The sequence below is a fragment of the Crocuta crocuta genome, unplaced genomic scaffold (genome assembly GCF_008692635.1).
Source record: "Crocuta crocuta isolate KB4526 unplaced genomic scaffold, BGI_CrCroc_1.0 scaffold92, whole genome shotgun sequence".
In the NCBI taxonomy this organism is placed as follows: domain Eukaryota; kingdom Metazoa; phylum Chordata; class Mammalia; order Carnivora; family Hyaenidae; genus Crocuta; species Crocuta crocuta.
Genome location: NW_027528804.1, coordinates 4,639,088 through 4,660,588, shown reverse-complemented (window position 1 = coordinate 4,660,588; position 21,501 = coordinate 4,639,088). Strand labels below are relative to the sequence as shown.

The window sequence follows — 21,501 nt, the reverse complement described above, 5'->3', positions numbered from 1 at the left end:
GAGCCCCCACACTACATCTATTTCTGCCTGGACCACATCAATTCCATTATAGTTGTAAAAACTTTGTTGGGGATGGGGAAGCTTACTACTGTTTTAGTAAAGTTTAACAGTGGGCATCCATCAAAGGGTATTAAGAAGGAGTGTACATGGTTAGATTTGCACTTGAGAATGAGCATACTGGGACACTTTAAATTGACCATCAGGAAAACAAAAAACAGGATAGAAGCAGAGGGAACAATTAGGAAATGATTAACTCATGGAAAAAAGTAAGGAAATTCTGAAAAGAGGTAGGAGTTGTGGATAAGCTGGATTTGGGGGTATGGGTGGAAAAGAAAAGCAGAAGTTCTTGTCCAATGAGTTCAAAATAAAATAGGAAGCCAGCTGGCTAGGAGGATTTAAGGAAGATTGTTATGTGTGCATGTGTGTGTGCACACATGTGACTATGGAGGAGGATTCAAGATCTTGAGAAGATGATCAAGGTTTTTTCCTTTCCTTGAAGTCCCTCCAGACTCCCAGCAAAATTCAAGGACTGTACCATACATGCCTTTTGAGAATTACAAAAATGCTACACACATATACAACATTAACTATATGATCACAGATTCTCCAAGAAACCCAGTAACTGTTCTCGCAATCTTCTCAACATTAAAAAAGCCAAGATAACACATTACAGTAGTCTGGCTCCTTGTCCCCACCCCTCCCCTGCCCATCAGTGGTTTCGCTTTCTGCAATTTTGGTTATTGGCAGTCATCCATGATCTAGAAGCAGATGATCCTCCTTTAGACATAGGTCAAAAAGGTCAGGAGTAGCCTAATGCTATGTCACAGTACCTACATCATTCACCTCACTTCACAACATCATGTAGGCATTTTATCTTCTCACATCACCACAAAAAGAAGAGGGGGCGTAGAGTACAATAAGGAGAGGGTACATTTATGTAACCTTTATTACAGTATATTGTTATAATTGTTCTATTTTTGTTCTTGTTGTTAACCTCTTACTGTGTCTACAAATTAAATTTTATCTTAGGTGTGTTTGTGTAGGAAAAAACAATATATATAAGATTTGGTACCATCTGCAGTTTCAGGCATCCACTGGGGGGTCTTGGAACATTTCCCACACAGATAAGGGAAGACTACATTATTTCACATTTTGAGAAAAAGTTTTGGTCAGATTAACATCTGGAAAGATGGGTAAACATTAATGTCTTTATTTGCATTGCAACTTTCTTTCAGAATACAAAGTGTTTTCACCAAGACTTTCATTTCTGCTTAAAATATCCTATGAGATCAATGGAGACAACTGATACTTCACTGTTTGATGGGGAAACTGAAACAAGAATGGTGAAAATAACTTTCATAGTGTGTAGTCTATTTTAGCATGGCTTGCTCGCTCTGAACACATAGTACAGGTTACGTGGATAGGCATTAATGCAAATAAAAGATGCTAAAGAGCTATTTGTGAATTCAGGGATTGCAAAAGTTCTCAGCAGAATCCCATGAGAACGTCAAGAGTCTTCTATAATTCAGTCTCTTGGAACATAGAGAAAATGAAACCAATCTGGGCCTTAAAATATACATAAGATAAGGCTTTCACACAGTTCACTTATAACTTGTATCCTAATGTGGCACATGTAATGAAGAAAGAAAAGAAACAAAGAATTGTAGCACTACTATAAATAGAAAAAGAAACATTTCCTTCTATAAATACACTTCTGCATACTTGCTAGATAATTACATTTTATTAAAAAGAAGGAAACACTTAGTAACAGATGGGTTGGAGAATAGTAGTTTGAAGACAACTTAGATGATGTCTAGGGTCTATTTTTGTTTTAAAGTCTTGTGACTCAATGGGTAAATCAATTGGGTTTGTTAGAATAAGGATGATGGATTTCAGTTCATAAGACTGGTCTGCAATGAAAGGACATTTGGAGTCTTAATTTTAAAGTCTAGGTGATTTAAATTTGAAATAAGTGATTTTTCTTTTGAAAGATAAAAAAATGCAATATTAGAAATAACTGTTCTGTCTCCAACTATTGATGACATAGAAAGATGACTAATTTTTCAATCAGGATACATCAACCATGGCAATAGGTGAGAGAAGATGACTAAGAAGAATGAAGCTTCTAAAGGAGTAAGGTCTGTTTTGTGAGAAAGGGGAAAATGTCTATATTAATTAGAAGAATGGCTACAAGCAAGTTCTAATGGGCAAATCCAAACCTTCTATCTAACTCCTTTCTCCACAAACAAGATGGCAAAATACAAATACTAACATTTCTTACAGATGGCATGGAGGTGTAGTAGGTCTCAATATGGCCACATGGGGCCAGTCCAGGTTTTGCCAATAGCAAATGGTCATTGTCATGACCATTAAGAAGTCATGTACCATGTCTGGGTAACTTTGAGTCTGCCATAATATTAGCCAATTGGACTAAGGTGGTGTTTAATGGCTTGCTTTTGGGCAACACTTTTATGATTCTGTTGTTCCATCTTGGTGTAAAAAGATAAAATTTGGATAAGCATATTTTCATACAAGTTTTTGCACCACGTTAATATTTACATGAACTCCAATGCACAGTGAAAATTGCTCTTAGCAACTCAATTCAGCCTGTCATCAAGCATTGCATGGACTTTATCCTTAGAAGTTTTAAGGGTACCTACACTGGATTATCTCATCTCACTTACCATGAACTCAAATGCACAATATGCCCTAACTTCCCTATTCCCTTTAATGCCAACACTTAATTGGTCCTTTAAAACCTGAAGAGAAAACTTTGACTCTTCTTCTGTATCTCCTAATGGCAATTAGTGATCAACTCCTCAGGATTGTCCCTATCAAATCGACCTTCCTTCTTCAGTCCTATCTCTAATATCATAATCCATGTTCTCAACCTCACTCCTGAATCACTTCAGCCACTTCTTCCATCTCCATACTCTCCTAAACTTGTCAAAATAATAATACTGAATGCATCTTTCTACTTGCCTGCTTCCATTGCTCCTTAGTATTTGTATGATGGTACGTAATAATCTTTAGCCTGGACTTCAGGCTTCACAAAATTTGGCCTCACCTGCTTTTCTAGCTTCTTTCCCACCACTTGCCATCTCTATACAAGATAGCCTCCCTTTGCCTCCATCCCCCTTGCCCTTTGCTAGCCCCCCTGCCCTCACAGCCAACATCCTTACTGCACTCCACCTCATGACGTTTCTCTTCTACTTCTCCACTAGGATGTCATTCCCCATTTGTTTTGTTGTTGCTATTGTTTTCAGGGCTGACAGTGTGAGGGCTATGGAACTGTGATGTGTAACAATAAATTTTATTAGAACTTTTTCTTTAGAGGTTTTCTTTCAGCATTATTGAGGTATAACTGACCAATAAAATGGTAACACATTTAAAGTGCACAAGGTTATGATTTGCTATTTGTATACATTGTGAAAGGATTCACCCTCCCCCATGAAATTAATAAACATATTCATCCCCTTAAGCATGTGAGAACACTTCTACTCCCTTAGCAAATTTCAGTTATACAATACAGTGTTGTCAACTATCAACAACATATTATACATTAGATTCTCAGACCTTCTTCCTCTTATAACTGAAAACTGTATTTTTTTGCCAACTATCCAAGTTCTCCCTATCCTTCAAGATCCAGGCGATCATCTGTCATCATTCTTTGTGAAGTCCTCCTTTAACTGTTTTAGTCTAGATGGACCTTGCTATTCCTTGAACTTCCAAAGTTCTTACCTGTATCACTTACATGGGTATAACACTTACAGATGATATGTGATGTAGCTGTATAAGATCCTCTTGTTCTGTTTGAATCACTGTGAAAACTTTATATTTCTCTAAGTCTTTGTGACATTCTCCTCTCCCTGTTCTTCCCCATATTACTTTATGGGCTCTTTGTATAATTATTTGTTTTTGGCTTTTACTAAAAAAAAGTCTTCTCATAAGGTCTTTCTTGACTACCCCACCTTTAATTACTACCTCACCATATCTCCAATTTTCTTTCCCTGCATTAAATTTTTCATGCTTAGCTCCTCTTTGTATTTAATGTGCTATACATTTTTATTTATTTATCTTGTTTATGTCTGTCTGCCACTCTAGATTCTAAGTTAAACAACGACAGGGACTTTACCTTTTGCTCAGTAATGCACCCCAGTTCCTAAAGAGTGCCTGGTACTAGACAGGTGCTCAAGAAATGCTTTTTTATTAAATTTTGATTATTTAAAACCAAAGCAACATTAATAACAATAAGTAAATATTAATATAAAATTTAGAATTTACTTGTGCCAGGCCCTGCATATATCATCTATATATATACATATGTTCATAAATGTATATAACCCCATTATTGTTATCTATGACCTATTTTCCTCCTTGCCAAATAAAACAAGGCTTAAAGTGAGGCTAAATAATTTCTCCAAGAACATAAACTAATAAGTATTACTAAAAATAAGTCCTAGGCTTATTTACCACTGAAAATATCTCCTCAGCTAAGTTTATCCCACTGTAAAAAGCTAAATGCAAAAAAATATTCTTTTTTGGATTTGAGGGAAGAACTCTTCTGGGAGTTAATTGTGAAATCTCTCTCTCTTACAAAGAATACTTTAATATCTTCTTTTCTTGTTAGTAATTCTCTTACATTTTTACCTAAACTTTGCACTTCCTTCCTTACCTATCCTTCATCTCCGAGAAAAGCTCTCACTGTTATGATTTTACTAAAGAAGTAAAAATTCCATCCTCAAAATGCATCTCAGTTCTCATGTAAAGGTCAAGTACAGAATGAGTAGCCACAGTCCTCACAGTGAGAGGTAAAGCATCCATTTTGGGAGGAGGGGAAAAGCAAAGAATGCTTTATTCATAATTACCTAAGATTTTCCAGCATGAGAGGGGAAAGAGGAAGTCTATTTTCAGTGACAATGAATGCTCTAAAAATATTAGCATGCAAGGGGAAAATTTTCATTCTGAGAGTTAATAGTGCTGAGTTCTCTTTCCCTTACAGAGTGACTTAAAATTCCCAGAGCAGAGAGGTAATCTAGGCAGATGTACTTGCCTTATGTCTTGAAAATGGCAACATCTAGGAATCATGGGAGTTTAACTAAGGACACACTGGAAAGGATTTCTCAGCACCAGGTCAGTCTCTAAGAAGTATCAAGTGGCAGAGTGGATACTTATATCCTCAGGCGTCTAGAGTGAGGGCAGAGATTACAGCTACACAGGCCTTGTAGAAGATTTGTTATGCTGAATGCATAAACAAGATTCAATGAAACTGAAGCTGAACTACCTGCTAAAAGAGTTACAGAAGGAGAAAAAAAAGACTCATTCTTCTTTTTTTAACCTAACCTGCATTTTCTTTCCAACAACGCCCCTGAAATTTTAACTGACTTATGGTACAGGCAAAGGTATACATAAAATTCATTCTGATGTCCATCTTAAATATTTTGGAGAAAATAACAGTTCCTCACTTTTGTTCATCTATATAAATGGTCTAATAAGCAACCCTTAGGTTGGGACACTCATTAGCCTGTCAGTGGCATTAAGAACAAATTGATCTTTACTAATATCAACTGTGGATGAGAAAAGTAGTTGGTATCTCCCTCTCTGTCAGTGCCTCTATTTATATTTTCAGAAAAATCATGTGAAAAATTACATAAGCTCTCCTGAAATCTGCCATTGTATACTTTGGTTCTCTGATACTTTGTTGGAGCTAAATCATCATGAAAACTGGCTGCCTAGGCTTAGTAGGTGCTCATTGTCCTGATGAGCATATAACCACAAATAATCTTTTTTTTTGGTACTCAACAAATTGAGACAAAGTGGCCATAAGTGAGGTACAAATGGAGACAAGAAATACTGTGACAACTGGTTATAAATATCATGTTTCTCCATGCTTATAGTTATAGTTGAATGGCTCCTTTTAAATTCAAAGATACTGAAAATCTGATGAAAATCTTTTTCTCCAGAAAATAATATATATACATATACATACATACATACAAGTCAGTATGAAATTTCAAGGAATTCATAGATCATAAAATCCAATCCATGTGTTCTAAGCATAGGTAATTAAGTATTTGAAGGAACACAGAGAAATTTAGAGAGTTGAAGGTCAGAAGGTCAGAGACTATTAAATTAAGAATAAATATATACTTCTTAGAAACCAAGCACCCACTGTCCCCAGTGTCTTACCAGCAGTTCTGTCCCTTACTGCTCCTCCTGGATCATGGCCTGTTGGCTGCTGCTAAGCCCATCTCCTGCCTCCAAGGGTGGTAACTCAACAGGAGCAAGGGCAAGTAGGACAATCTTGAGAGGGTCTGCTGATGATGTTGGCCAGCCTGGAGAATACACAGAATTTGAATATTTCTAAGTTAGCAAAAAAAAACAAAAACAAAAACAAAACAACAACAACAACAAAAAAACCAAGATGTATATCTAGTCTGAAAGCTATCACGTAAAGTTTAAAAAGTTGTAAGCGTCCATTATTGGACATCTCCACTAATACCACTGGCTGTTAAAAAATTCAGAGTTAGAGGATATTTCTCAAGGCAGTGAAAACTCCCAAATGCACCATAATATAATACTAATTATTTGTAGAGGACTTTGCAACGCCCAAAGGATCTCTGCCTAATCAGCAATTCTCATATCTTGACCATGATAATCAATTAGTCGTGGGAACCACTGGCTTCCTTACTTCGTCTGTTGAATCCAATGGTTCTCAGCTTTGGTTGTAATAGTATCACCTGCACAAGAAGCTGAGGCCTTATGCTCAGACATTCTGATGTGTTGGGCTAAAATGAAGCCTTGTTTCTCAAGTAATTCTAAGGGGGCACCAGGAGTGAGAATCATTAACTTAAGGCCTTATATTTGTTAAGATGCAACACTAACTTGACTTATAAATAGCAAATGTTTATATAGAATATACTATATCAAGGCAATGTGCTAATTGCTATGGAAAAAGTAAAAGCATTATAACATTATAACATGGTCTCCATGCTCAGGGACTTTAATTTAGCTCAAAAGATTGAATACAAACTTTAATATGATCACCTAACAAGACACATATTTAAAAACTACAACCAAAGTGAGGCTTCAGTAGTCAAAGATGTTGTGAAAATCTTGGATGCTACGAAAGTAGAGAGGACCATGAATTTAAATAAGGGAGAAAGTTTAATACACGAAGAAAGTCATCTGAGGTCTAAGGGCAGGGTGAAAGTCAAGGAAAAGCAGAACAGGGCAGGCAAAGGCACAGCTTCCAAGAGTATGTGCAGCAAATTGAGGGAGGCTAAAAAGCCCATTCCGACTGATGGCTTTCCATTAAGGAGCATTAGAAGAATCTGAAGGGGCAGATTTGAGCCAGAATGTAAAGACTAGTGATAAATGGCTAAAGAAGTCTGGCCCTTTTCTGGAATATCTGGGAATAGTATCTGGAATGGTATTGAGAGCTGTTGAAGGCTCATGTCCCAAGGGGTCCTAGTAAATTTACGGGGTTCTTAGTGAATGCCAGACACTGGGCTTGATGTACTACAGATGTTACCTCATTTAACACAAACATCTGGTGAAATAGTTATTATTATCCCTATTTTACAGGGTAAGAAGTGCGATCACTTGATTTTTCTCACAATTCCATAGCTAGAAATAGTAAGTCAAGACCAGACATGGTTTCTTTAGAAACAAGGCATCATAAAAGTCATGTATTAACAGAGTTTTTAAAAATTGAGATATAATTCATATGCTATAAAATTAATTTTTCTAAAGTATGTAATTCTGTGAGTTTCAGTCCAAAAGTTGCCATTACTGTCACTATCAAATTCCAGACCAATTTAATCACTCCCCCAAATAAATCCATTACCCATTAGGAATCAGTCCTCCTTCATCTGTCCTCCAGCTAATTACCCTTCTGTTTCTCTGCATTTGCTTCTTCTGGATATTTCAAATAAATAAAATCATGCAAAATTTGGGTTGTTTTATGTCTGGTTTCTTTCTTTTAGCATGTTTTCAAGTTGATCTATGCTTTAGTGTGAATCAGTACTTCATTCCTGTTTATGGCTGAGTAATATTCCACTGTATAGAGATACCATACTTTATTCATGATGGATAGTTGGGTTACTTCTACTTTTTAGCTATTATAAATAATGCTGCTATGAACACTCATTTACAAGTCTTTTTAGGTTGTGGTAAAGGATATACACAACACATAATTTAGCATTTTAACCGTATTTTAGGCATATAGTTCTGTGGCATTAAGCAGTCTTACTGTCATGCAACCATCACTACCATCAGTAGCTAGAAAACTCAGACACTCTCCCCATTAATCAGGAACTCCCCAGGGTGCCTAGGGGGCTCATTCAGTTAAGCATCTGATTCTTGGTTTCAGCTCAGGTTTTCATAGGTTTCAGCTCATGATTTCATAGGTTATGAATTCAAGCCCCACATCAGGCTCTAGCCTGCTTGGGATTCTTTCTTTCTTCTTTCTCTGCCCTTCCCATACTCATATGTGTGCTCTCTCTGTCTCTGTCTCTCTCCCTCTCACTTTCTCTCTCTCTCTCTCTCTCTTTCAGTAAACTTCAAAAAAAATCAAGAACTCCCCATTCTCCCCTCTCCCAAGCCCCTGGCAAACACAGTTCTACTTTCTGTCTCTATGAATTTGACTATTCCAGGTAACTCGTATAAGCAGAAGCATATAATATTTGTCCTTTTGTGACTGGCTATTTCATTTAGCATAATGTCTTCAAGATGTGTCCATGTTGTAGCATGTGTCCAAATTTCCTCCCTTTTAAAGTCTGAATAGTTTCCATTATATGTATATACCACATTTTATCTACTCATCTGTAGATGGATGCTTGTGTTGTTTCCATCTTTAGGCTATTGTGAATAATGTTTCTTTGAACATGGGTATTTATTATTTGTAAGTTTTTGTGTGGACACATATTTTTAATTCTCTTAGAAGTGAAATTCCTATGAATGTAATGGCTGAGTCATATGATAATTACATTTTTAACCTTTTGAGGAATTGCCAAACTGTTCTACAAAGTGGCTATGCCATTTTACATTTCCATCAACAATGTATGAGGGTTCTAATTTTTCCCTATTGTCACCAACACTTGTTATTGTCTTTTTTAAAGAAAGACGTCCTAGTAAGTATGAAATAGTAGAAGATTTAGCTTCTAAGTGATTACATACAAGATACCGGCTTATTGCACTAGTTCAGATATTCTGAACAAGAGGTGAGTCTGAACAAGAGGGTGGCAGAGGAAATAAAATGATCAAGGCAGGGAAATATTACTGATTGGGAAAGGAGTGGATATTAGTAGCATTCTAGAAATAGGGAGAAAAAGAAAGGCTCAGTTGTAGGAGTAAAGCTTTGAGTTTGGTTGCAAAGAAAAATGATAGTACTCACCAGAGATAATTCTAAAAAGGAATCTGACATGACAAAATAAATTCTTGATGTGATATATTTGAGAATCTATATATTCCAAATAAATAATTATCAGACAAGAGGTCAGGGTTGGAGACAATAAAGTATCTTGTGTAGTTAGAAAGGATCAAAGAAGCATTGGAGAGATTATAAGAGGGACATTGTATATGCTTAGATTCCTTAAGGCTGGGTTTACTTATGGGGCAAACATTAAGGAATACAGAACAAAGAACCATATATTTGTCCTCTTGTTTTCTGTTTAAAATACTAATACAAAACTTAAATAGTAAAATAATGTATTCTTTATACTCGGAGCTTTATCAGAACTTTAGCTGTAAGTCCCTTGAAGTGGTGTCATATTTTTATCTATCCTTTGAGGCACTCGGGACACCAGTGCCCTTGGTTCAGAATGGTGTGGGCAGGCTTAGTGGTACCACTAAGGGTTGGCACAAGATCAAGAGTCCTAGAGAAATAAGTGTCACTATAAGCAGTTATCTGGTTGGCCGGAAATCAGCTGGCAAACTATCATGGAGAACATGAAGTTCCACTTTCTATGTCCCAAACAACCCCCTTAAAAAAACAACCATCCCAACAATTAGAACGTATACCCACAAGAAACCACAAGTCTCTTGTCACAACACAGTTCCTCAACAGTTCATGATCCTGGTGTTGTTCAGTTTGGGAAAATCTCCAATACAGTAACATTCAGAAATCAAGAGAGTGATGACTCATGTGCTGGGTACCTATTCCGAAGGAAAAGTTTAATACTACTTAGGATGTTATGGCAAATATTCTCAAAGAAAATGCAGAACATAGTCAGCTTACACACAGAGTTTTCCCTATGACCTGATATACTGAAAATATACAAAAAAATCACCTAGAAGACAAAAGAGAATAAACACAAAGGCAACTGCTGAAGACAAAGGTTAAAGTAAGAGCCATAAGAGAAAAAATAACCTAAGAGGGAAAGCCTATGAGTAGGTTTAAATGTTCTCATTCCCACACACAATTCCACATCTTTATTTTAATGAAATAAACCTCAAGGTCAAAGTTGTAATCTTTCTGAGGAAAATGTGGTTCCAAGACAGATTTTTGTTTCTAAATTAAAGTCTATTCTGGTATATTCTATCTTCATAAACCAGTCACTGTGTTTTAAAAAGATAGTATCTACTGTCTACAGTATTTTCTAGAACGTAGGTTTTTTTAAAAAAGACAATAAAAATTGCTAAGATTTATTGAATGCATTCTTAGTCATTTAATGTTCAAAATATTATTGGCTGTGTCCCTTAGCACACATTTTGTAGGTGGCAGGCTTCCAGAGCCTGTGCTCATAGCTACCATGCTTCATAAGCTCTGACCAGCTTAGAAGAGATTCAATAAAGGAAACATTTCATTTTGGTGAAGGGGAGATTATTCTGTATTTCAAACCCTAGAAGCATATAACTTTCTCTCAAAATCAAAGTAAAACTTTTCTCTGTGAACCAATTACCTATGTAATTGGTATATACCTATGTATATACCAATATAAGCGAAATATTATGTATAGGAATCTTTCTTTGGAGCCTTAAATTTTCTCCTTTCAATCACTGACCAAAAGTCATTAATACTTTGATCACAAACTATGTTTATCCTGCTGGATCTAGGCCTTCCTTTCCCCTTGGTGCTACCTGCCCATCCTCACTGCACGTCTCTTCAAAGCTTCCAGCAATAGGTGTTTCCTTCCGTTGTGATGCCGCCTCAGCTGCTCCCCTGCTCAAATATGATCCTCCTCCAGGTCTAAATGGGGTCACACTGGAGTTCACTGAACAGCAGGTTACTGACCTCAGCAGGATATGCCCATAAAATGGTTTTCCTCCTCTACACCCCTCCCACTCCCTCCCATACCCTTTCTCTGCAAGTACATGATCCCAACTGTATGGTGCCTGAAGGGAAGTGCTATTTCAGAATGTCAGCTGCTTGGCAGCAATGACTGCTCTATTAATGTTTTTAAAAAAATCACTGCAGTAGTTGAAACTCTAAGAAGAAAACTAAAGGAGGTCTTCATGCACATTTACTCCCTGCACTTCCTAACAAAGACAAAGTGGTGACTCCAAGGAAAAATTCAGTAAGCATTTAAAGAACAAATTCCACTACACTAAAAACAACTATACATCAAATAAGGTTGTTTCCAAGCAACAATCTTTAAAGATCTATTAGGCAGCAGTTGTAAATTGTTTGGCACAGTATTTCCATTGCACAAAGAAAATTTTTAAGAGCCTATCACAGTGGGGCATTGGGGTGGCTCAGTTGGTTACATATCCACTCTTGATTTTGGCTTAGGTGGTGATCTCATGGTTTGTAAGATTGAGCCCCACATTGGGCACTGCGTTGACAGTGCAGAGCCTGTTTGGGATTCCATCTCCCTCTCTCTCTGTCCCTCTCCCATGCATGTGTGCTCTCATAAATAAAAATAAGTTAATTAATTAATTAATTAATCTTTTATAAAAAAGAACCAATCACAGAAATGCAGAGGGACAGACCTCTACATTTGGCATTCCATGTACATTATCAGATCAATTTATATACCTTCTGGAAACAAACAAATAGTTATGATGGAATAGATATTTTTAAAACCAAAATGGAGACACCAAATTAGAAGAAAACATTGAATAAAAATCAAACAGAAAATAACCCATATATAAATTCTTGCATCTGAAATGAAAACATTTCTATGACATTCTGACACTTGCTAATATTTGACTTCTTTGGTCTGAGACTGCGCTATTATAAACTAACAGAGGTGTACCCAGTATCTTAACTCTGAAAAGCCAATAGAGAATGTGGTTTACAATTTCTTGTAACAACAGAATTGCCATTCCTAACATCCAAACAGTTTGGGGATCCTGTCTAGAAATTTCAGGTAGGGAAGGAGAGGAAAGAGGTAAAGAAAAGCATGTGTACTTATTTAATGGCTCATCTATCATTTCCTTTTTTCTTCGCACACAGAGTTTTGAGAGTTGGCAACTGTATTTATATGATTGACTTGCAGGAGCAATAACTGCTGAGAGCTAGGTTTTGAGCTGAATCTCAAAAGAAACTTCTCTCCCATAACCCCTACAAACCCATAAACAAACTAAAAAGTAGGAAGATGGCAGATATAACCAAAGTATAAATCCATCTCAGGTTCTAATTTTGACATTAATCCTCCATAACTTCATGATCTTGACCCAGTCACTTGAGGAAAATGAGAATTGGAGAAGTCTATAGAATGCTGAATTACAATATATCTGTTCCAAATCAGGTTTATGTTTTATGATTCTATGACTTAGATATTATCTAATTTGATATGGATGGAACAAATACATATATTTTTAAAAAGGAGGTATTGCAAAAATGAACAAGGTGTAAAATATTAGCAAAAATTACATGAATAGAATTATCCAATTTAAATACTTATATGACATTAAAACCTTATAATAATTCTTAACTTATGTAACTGTAAGCAATAGTCACAATACTCATTATTGATTCCAAGGAAATTTTTCTATTCCTTTAGATATGGCAATTCACGTTATAAAGTGATGTAATGAATTTTTCAGAGTAATGAAGCTACTACTATGGTTCATTTAGAGTCAATTGCTAATTACATCCATTTATAACAGCCATAGATTGAGGATCAATAACTTGGTAGACTGTAAGTACTTTTTAAAAATTTGTTTCAAATCTGCAGCATTAACTTAGATATTTTTTAAATGAGTTAATTTCCCTTATTCTTTAGTAAAATTATTAGGCATATACTAGCTCCACCTTCACATTTATTTTAGGACAGATGGAAAGTAAAGAAATAAAATTTTAAATCATTAATTATGATATAAATTATTCAACAGCCCAAAGAATATCTTCATGTAAAAGTGCCAGAAGTCATATGGGCTATGTTAGCTAAATTTTAAAGCCATTACATTAATAACATCAGTACAAACATCAATGGATCAATGAGAAAAATTCAAATGGTTGATGATATGACAAACTGTATAAAATGAAATTTTATGCTATATATAAAACTGCCAACACTTGATTTATTACTATTTGTAAAAAGCAATATTTCTTCAGCTATAATACTGTCTACATTTTGCATTCTAAAAATTTAAACAAAGAAATTTTATCAAGTCTCATTTCTAAGGCAATGAAAGGAGAATGGAAACTCCACAAATTCCTCAACAATTCTAATTTTATTTTGTTCCTTAAAATGGAATACTACACTGAAAAGATTTCAGAACATATAGGAAAACTCTGAAGCTAAGCTTACTAGGACTGTTAAAAACAAATGATGCATTTTGCAAAACTGAAGTGTCATTAAGATGATATACAATACTTTTATCACAAGACCTTCTTAAAAAGTTTATTAACCATCAAGTTAAGACAAATAAATGATGATTCTCTTGCCATTGACATGAGTGGTAACAAAAATATTTACAGCTGGCATGTCAAAACGTGGGTCATAGGGCTGGAAGAGGGTTCTAGAGTTCACTTATAGGCCATACATTATTATTTTAGTTACGTGATTGTGGGGAGGTACAGGGAGTCATGCAAAGAGAGTCACAGTATCCTAGGGAAGAATTCTCTGGCAACCCTGGAAATATTTCAGTAACGATCAGCACAGCCATATTCATGTACACCTGCTGCATATCAGCTCTGGCTGTTTGTATAATTCTTAAATACAGATTTTAAAAAGCATTAAGCAGTTCTTTAAGTGTTTGCAAATCTACTACTTGTTGTTGAATAAAATGTTAACTATTAATTTTGGCAGTTAGCAAGCAACATCATGGGGGAAGGAAATGAGAAATTAAAGATGAAAGTGGTTTTTCTTTTTAATTTTCAAATGAAACAAAAATTATAAAAATATCATATGACATTATTAAAATTATCAAAAATGAAAACATGAGGTTAAACCTTCAAGTAATGACCAGGATGACAGAATTTAAATATATTTCTCTCTAAATAAAGATCTTTAGAATAAAACATAATCACACTTAGGACTAGAGAGCCATAGAAATGAATGAGAAACTCAAACAGATACTTAAATAACAAATTTTTGACATAATAGATTTTCACCAAATTATGTTCATATGGTCATATTAAATGGGATTTTCATATATTAATTTCTGGAGATAATGTTCAACTATTGCTACTTGGTATAGTTGATCTCTTAGGAATAAGCAAAATCATAATAAAGAAGAAATAGCAGCATAATTAAAAAACATTTGATACAATGTTACAGAGATGTAGGGGATAGTCTATACAGAATTGCATATTTAGAAAGTGTTTTAAATCATTTTTTATTTGCTAGATCTTCTAGGTGGAATACATACATCTAAATAGCATGAATTTGTTGTTTATTGTCCTCTTGTTGAAAGGGATTAAAGTCACCTAGCAACCTCTGTGTTGTAGAAACCAAAATAGAATAGTTGTTGTCTATTACCAATTCATCTAAAATGGAAGAGTGCAAACAAGTAGAAAAGCAGTTTGTGTTATGTTATGGTGTTCTGATGCATATTTTTCACCACATGACAAGGTAAAAATCATCAAGAAATTCTCAGGAAAAAAGCCTCCTATAAAAGCATATTAAGTGTTACTAAATTGAGAGCTTTCAAATCTCGACCAGACAGACATGTATCACACAACTCCAAAAAATAACAAAAGACTTAACCAGCGTATAAGATCATAGTTCCGAGAAGGCGACTAATAAATAATGCAAACTTTGTTAAAGGCTTTAAAATATTCTAGGTAGAAATAGAAATGGGCGTAATAATAATTTATAGAGGCAGAGACTTTATTTTTGAATTTTTATAGAGGCAAACAAAGAATGAAAATTAAAGTAGGATAGGAGGTAGTTAGGGAAAGCAACTTTAACATGGAGTAAAAATATGAGGATTTGAATTATAAAGAATGATCAGAGGATAATGTCAATTAGAATGTGAAATGCCATTTGTGATAATGGAATGATAGTAAATGATAGAGCAGATTTATATTTCAGAAAGGGTTTTGAGTGTCATTCCAGGGTGCAGGAAATATAAACATAACTTAGCTCCTAGTAAAACAAAGAAACTATATATTTCAAAAGAACACAATAATTATAGAAGATATATTTTATATATGTGAACGTATAAGAGCAGAAAAGAGGAGATATGTGAGAATTTGTATTTTCCTCTATGCATTAATGACTGAGGTTTTGGAATGTGGGGCAACATTTCTAGATAGTGAAAGGAAAGTCACCATTTTTAAGTTATCACCAAAGTGGGGTTGGGGGAAAAAGAAGCCACTGACTTTGCCTTCAGAGAAGAAATGTCTGGAAAAAGTCTGTGCCAAGTTGACACAGGCTCAAAGACCATGGAAATCAATATGGAATGTCTTGATTCTTCATTGGTTCTAAGTAGATGAGAAGGTAAATGAAAATTGGAACATCTAACTCCTTATACTTAGAGATATGAAAGTGTCATTTCCAAGAAGGGTCAATTGTCAGCTGACCAGAAAGGCACACCTACTCTAACATCCAAGAATGAACCAGTAAAGAAGAGAAGGAAAACAAATGAACAGCCATTAGTATATGCCTGTTATTTCAGCTCTGTTGGCCATTTAAAACCAATTACACTGCATGCTAAAAACCTTTCCTTTTGAGAAAGATGAGTAATACTGAAGAACTTAATAGTGGGATAAACTTAATCAGGTATCACTAGAAATGCAGCTGCTTTACAGAACCTTACTGCAGACAGTGTTATAGTGGGATGTCAATCTTCCCTCCAGCAAGTGCCAGTGAAATGACTTAACACTCCAGGTTTACACCAGGTCAGTGCACACAGGTCATGTCCAGAGCCATGAATGAAGTCATGCTTTATCAGAAAGCAGGTCAGAGGTGACATAAATCATGTAAGTGTAACAGCTGACTAAAAATAAGTTTCTATGATAAGCAGTCATTTCCTAAATGAAGAAGATATATTCCCCTTCATTTTTTGAGGAGTGATGGGAGGGGGATCCTTACATAAAACCAAACAAGTCTTCTTTATCTTCAACACTCTGAGAAAAGGCAAGAGTCTGTAGGTACATGAATTTGGCTGGTAGTCTTTGATGTACCATGGGCACTGAATGAAGCCACTTGAATTACGCCTACCAACTGCCTCTGGGCATCCCCTACCTCCTCTTCCACTTGCCTTCTTATGAAGGACTAGTGCTACTTGTTTATTGTAAATAGGGTTGTAGGTCAGTTAAGAAGGAGATTAAGTCATTTTTTCTTAACTTCCAGTTGGAAAATTGAGTGACTTGAAATGAAACATTACAGCTATCCATAATAAAAAGAACACATACTTGTATTGCCTAATTTATTTTCTTTTTATCAATTTAGAGGGTTTTTTCAGGTTGCTTTGTATGTTTTAATTTATAACCTTTATTTTTTTATGGAAAATTCAGGTTCACTCTAAAATTTAGCAGAAAGTACATGGTTGTCATACTTCTGTCCACACATATGCACAATCTCCCTAACAACATCCCCCATCAGAGTTGCACATTTATTATAACTGATGAACCTATATTGATAGATCATTATCACCCAAAATCTATAGTTTACATTAGGGCTCACTCTTGGTGTTTGTACGTTCTGTGAGTTTTGACAGATGTATAATTACATATATCCACCGCTGTAGATTACAGAGTAGTTTCATTATACTAAAAATCCTCTATACTGTGCTTATTCATCCCTTCTTAACCCCCTAATCTGTGAAAAACACTGATTTTTTTGCTTTCTCTATAATTTTGCCTTTTCCAGGATGTCCTACAACTGGTATCAAACAGAACAGCTTATTTAATAATATGCATTTGAGTTTCTTCCATATTTCTTTATAGTTTGACAGCATTTTTGTGTTTTTTTTGTGTGTGTGTTTTATTTTAGTGCTGAATAATATTCTATTGTCTGACTACCAAATATTATTTATTCATTCACTCACTGAAACATAGTTTTGGCAATTATGAAAAAAGCTGCTACCTACACCATGTGCAGGTTTTTGGGTAGACATAACTTTTTAACTCCTTTGGGTAATTATCAAGGAGTGCAATTGCTGGATTGTATGATAAAAATAAGTTCAATTTTGTGAGAAACTTTCTTCCACAGTGGCTGTACCATTTTGCATCCCCACCAGCAAGAAAGGCTTTTTGTCATTCCACATCCTTACCAACACTTGGTGTCAGGTATGTAATAGAATATCATTGTTGTTTTAATTTGCACTTCCCTAATGGCTTTTGATGTTGAATATCTTTCATATGCTTACTTGCATCTATATATCTCCTTTGGTGAGGTATCTATTCAGGTCTTTGCCCATTTTAAAAATTATGTTGCTCATTTTTTTAAAATTGTTGAGAATTTGAGATATACTTTGTATATTGTGGATATCAATCCTTTATGAGATGAGTGTTTTGTAAATAATTTCTCCCAGTCTGTGACTTGTATTCTCACTCCCTTGACATTGACTTTAGCAGGGCAGAATTTTTTTAATTTTAAAGAAGTTCAGCTTAAAAATTATTTATTTCATGAATCATGTCTTTGGTGTTGTATCTAAAAAGTCATTACCATATCTAAGCTCATCCAAGTTTCCTCCTATGTCATCTCTAGGAGTTTTATAGTTTTGCATTTTACATTTATGTCTATGATCCATTTTAATTTTTGCAAAAAGTATAAGGTTTGTGTCTAGATCCACGTTGCTGCATGTGGATGTCCAGTTGTTTTTACACCATTTGCGGAAAAGATTATCTTTATTGTACAGCGTTTAGCCTTTGTAAAAGATCAGTTGGCTATATTTATGTGGATCTATTTCTGGGCTCCCTGTTCTCTTCTACTGATCTATTTTTTTATCCTTTCACCAATACCACACTGTATTGATTATTGCAGCTTTATAGTAAGACTTGAAGTTGAGTTGTGTTGGTCCTCCAACTTTATTCTTCTCCTTCAACAGTGTTTGAATATTGAATTTTCTGCCTCTCCATATAAGCTTTATAATCCATCTGTTGATATTCACAAATATTGGGAATTTGATTGAAATTGTATTCAAATACAATTAGATAAAGTTAGGAAGAAGTGAAAGCTTGAGAATATTGAGTCTTATCCACAAACATGGACTATCTCTCCATTTATTTCTTTTTTAGATATCTTTCATCAGAATGCTGTAGTTTTCCTCATACAGATGTTGTACCTATTTTGTTAAATTTGTACCTAAGTACCTCATTTGGGGGAATTCTAATGTAAATGATTATGTGATTTCAATTTCAAGTTCCACTTGCTCATTGTTGATAAGTAGGAAAAGTGATGAACTTTTGTACATTAACCTTGTACTCTGACCTTGCTGTAACTGCTCTAACTGCGTCATAGTGTATGATTCTTTTTATCTATTGTGGGATTTGTTAATACTTTGTTAAGGATTTTTGCATCTGTGTTCATGAGAGATACTGTTCCGTAGTCTTCTTTTCTTGTAATGTCTTTGTCTAGTTTTGTATTAGGGTAATGTTGGTCTCAGAATGAGGAAGTATTTCCTCTACTTCAGTTCTGTGAAAGAGATTATAGAGAATTGGTATAATTTCTTCCTTAAGTATTTGACAGAATTCAACAGTGAACCCATATGGGCCTGATGCTTTGTTTTTTGGAAGGCTATTAATTATGGATTCAATTTCCTTAATAGATATAGTCCTATTTAGATTTTCTACTTCTTCTTGTGTGAGTTTTGGCAGATTGTGTCTTTAAGAAATTGGTCCTATTAATCTAATTTACCAAATTTGTGCAAATAGAGTTGTTTTTTATTACCCTTTTAATGTCCATGTAATCTGTAGTGCTGTCCCCTCTTTTATTTCTAATATTAGTAAATTGTGTCTTTTTATCTTAGCTAACTTGGTAGAGGCTCATCTATTTTATTGATCTTTTCAAAGAACTACCTTTAGTTTTGTTGGTTGTCTCTACTGCTTGTTTTCATTTTCACTGATTTCTGCTTTAATTTTTAATTTTTTCTATTTTGGATTTAATTTGTTCTTTTTCTAGTTTCCTAAAATAGAAGCTTAGATTACTGACTTTAGATCTTTTCTAATATATACATTCAATGCTATAAATTTCCCTATAAGCCCTATTTTCACTGCATCAAATTTTGATAAGTTTTATTTTCATTTTCATTTAATTCAAAAATTTTTCAGATTTATAATAACTTTTATTGCACCTTTTTTTTTTTTTTTTTTTTTTAACACTGTGGTCTGAGGTCCTCAGACAGTGAAATTGTCTGGCAGTAAGAAATCACAAAAAATGAAGTAAGCAGACAGTTAAAACATAAGTAGCACTGGAACTGCATGACAAATCAGTGTCAACTAGAGTAGCTCAAAATATTTTTATAGATCTTGTTATTCCTTCCTTGACCCATGTGCTATTTATAAATATGCTGTTAAATCTCCAAGTATTTGGGATTTTCCAATGATGTTCCTATTATTGATTTCTGGTTTAATTCCCTTGTGGTGTGTGAGCAGGCTTTGTGTAATTTCTATTCTTTTAACCTTGTTAAGGTAAGTTTTATGGCCCAAAGTGTGGTCTGTGTTGGTTAAATGTTCCATAAGAGCTTGAAAAGAACATGTAATCTGCTGTTCTTGGATGAAGTAGTCTATAGATATCAATTATATCCAGTTGATTGACGATGCTATTGAGCTCAACTATATTTTTACTGATTTTCTGCCTGCTGGATCAGTTCACTTTCGACAGAGGAACATTAAAGTTTCCAGTTATAATAGTGGATTCATCTATTTTTCCTTGCAGCTCTACCAGTTTTTGCCTCATGTATTTTAAGACTGTTGTTAGATGCATGCACATTAAGGACTGTTATGCCTTCTTGGAGTGTTGACTTCTTCATCATTAAGCAATGTCTTCCTTATGTCTGATGACTTTCTTTACTCTGAAGTCTGCTCTGTTTGAAATTGATGCAGCTACCTCAGTTTTTCTTTTGATTAGTGTTAATATGGTACATATTTCTCTCTCTCTTTACATTTAACCTGCATCTGTCTTCATACTTAAGGTAAGCATCTTTTTTTTATTATTTTTTTAAAATATTTTTATTTATTTCTAGGAGAGAGAGAGAGAGCGTGAGCAGGGGAGGGGCAGAGAGAGAGGGAGACAGAATCCCAAGCAGGCTCCCTGCTAAGAGAGAGAGCTCAAACTCACAAACTGTGAGATCATGACCTGAGCCAAAACCAAGAGTTAGACACTTAACTGACTGAGCCACCAAGGTACCCCTAATTGAGCTTTTTATATGTTTCTTTTTTTGTCTTCTTTCTTAACATAGTAATTATACCTTTTTAAACTTTCTTTAATGATTGCCCTGGAGTTTGTAATAAACATTTACAACTAATCCAAGTTCACTATGAAATAATACTATACCACTTCCTAGTTAATGGAAGTACCTTATATTAACAGAATTCTCTTAATTTCTCCTCTTTTCTCTTTATCATTTCTGTCATTTATTTCACTTATACACTTAGTAAATTGTTATTATCTTCAAAGAACTGTTATATGTTAGAATTAACAAAATAAACAGAAAAGGTTTTATTTTACCTTCAGTTATTTATTCTTCAATGTTCTTTTATGTTGACCCTAGTTTCTGATCTATGTCATTTTCTTTCTCCCTGAAGAATTTTTTAAAACACTTCTTGCAAGGAAATCTACTGTCAACAAATTCCCTCAATTTTTGTTTGTCTGAGAAAAGTCTTTGTTTCTCCTTCATTTTGCAAGATAATTTCATAGGGTACAGAATTCTAGACTGGTAGTTTTTTTCTCTCAACAATTTAAATGTCTCCCTCTACTCTCTTCTTGCTTGTATGGTGTCCCAGGAGAGGTCATATGTAATTCTTATCTTTGCTCCTGTATAGGTGGATGTGTAATTTTCTTCTAGCTTATTCAAGAATTTTTCTGTATCTTTGATTTCAGAAAAGTGAATATGATATGCCTCCATGTAATGGTTTGCTTTTTTTTGCTTTTCTTTTTTTTTTTTTTTTTTTTTTTTTTTTTTTTTTTTTTTTTTTTTTTCTCTCTCTTCTTGGTTTTT

The 21,501-nt window shown here is 34.6% G+C and overlaps 1 protein-coding gene across 3 annotated transcripts in view; it reads right to left on the bottom strand.

Moving 5' to 3' along the window:
- TET2 (tet methylcytosine dioxygenase 2) overlaps positions 1 to 21,501 on the bottom strand; it is a 127,040-nt gene that overhangs the window by 82,003 nt on the left and 23,536 nt on the right. For all 3 annotated transcript variants that reach the window (XM_077755766.1, XM_077755768.1, XM_077755767.1), the window contains exon 2: positions 6,190 to 6,335. The gene's annotated coding sequence lies outside the window, so the exon portion shown is untranslated. The remainder of the gene's footprint in view (positions 1 to 6,189; positions 6,336 to 21,501) is intronic.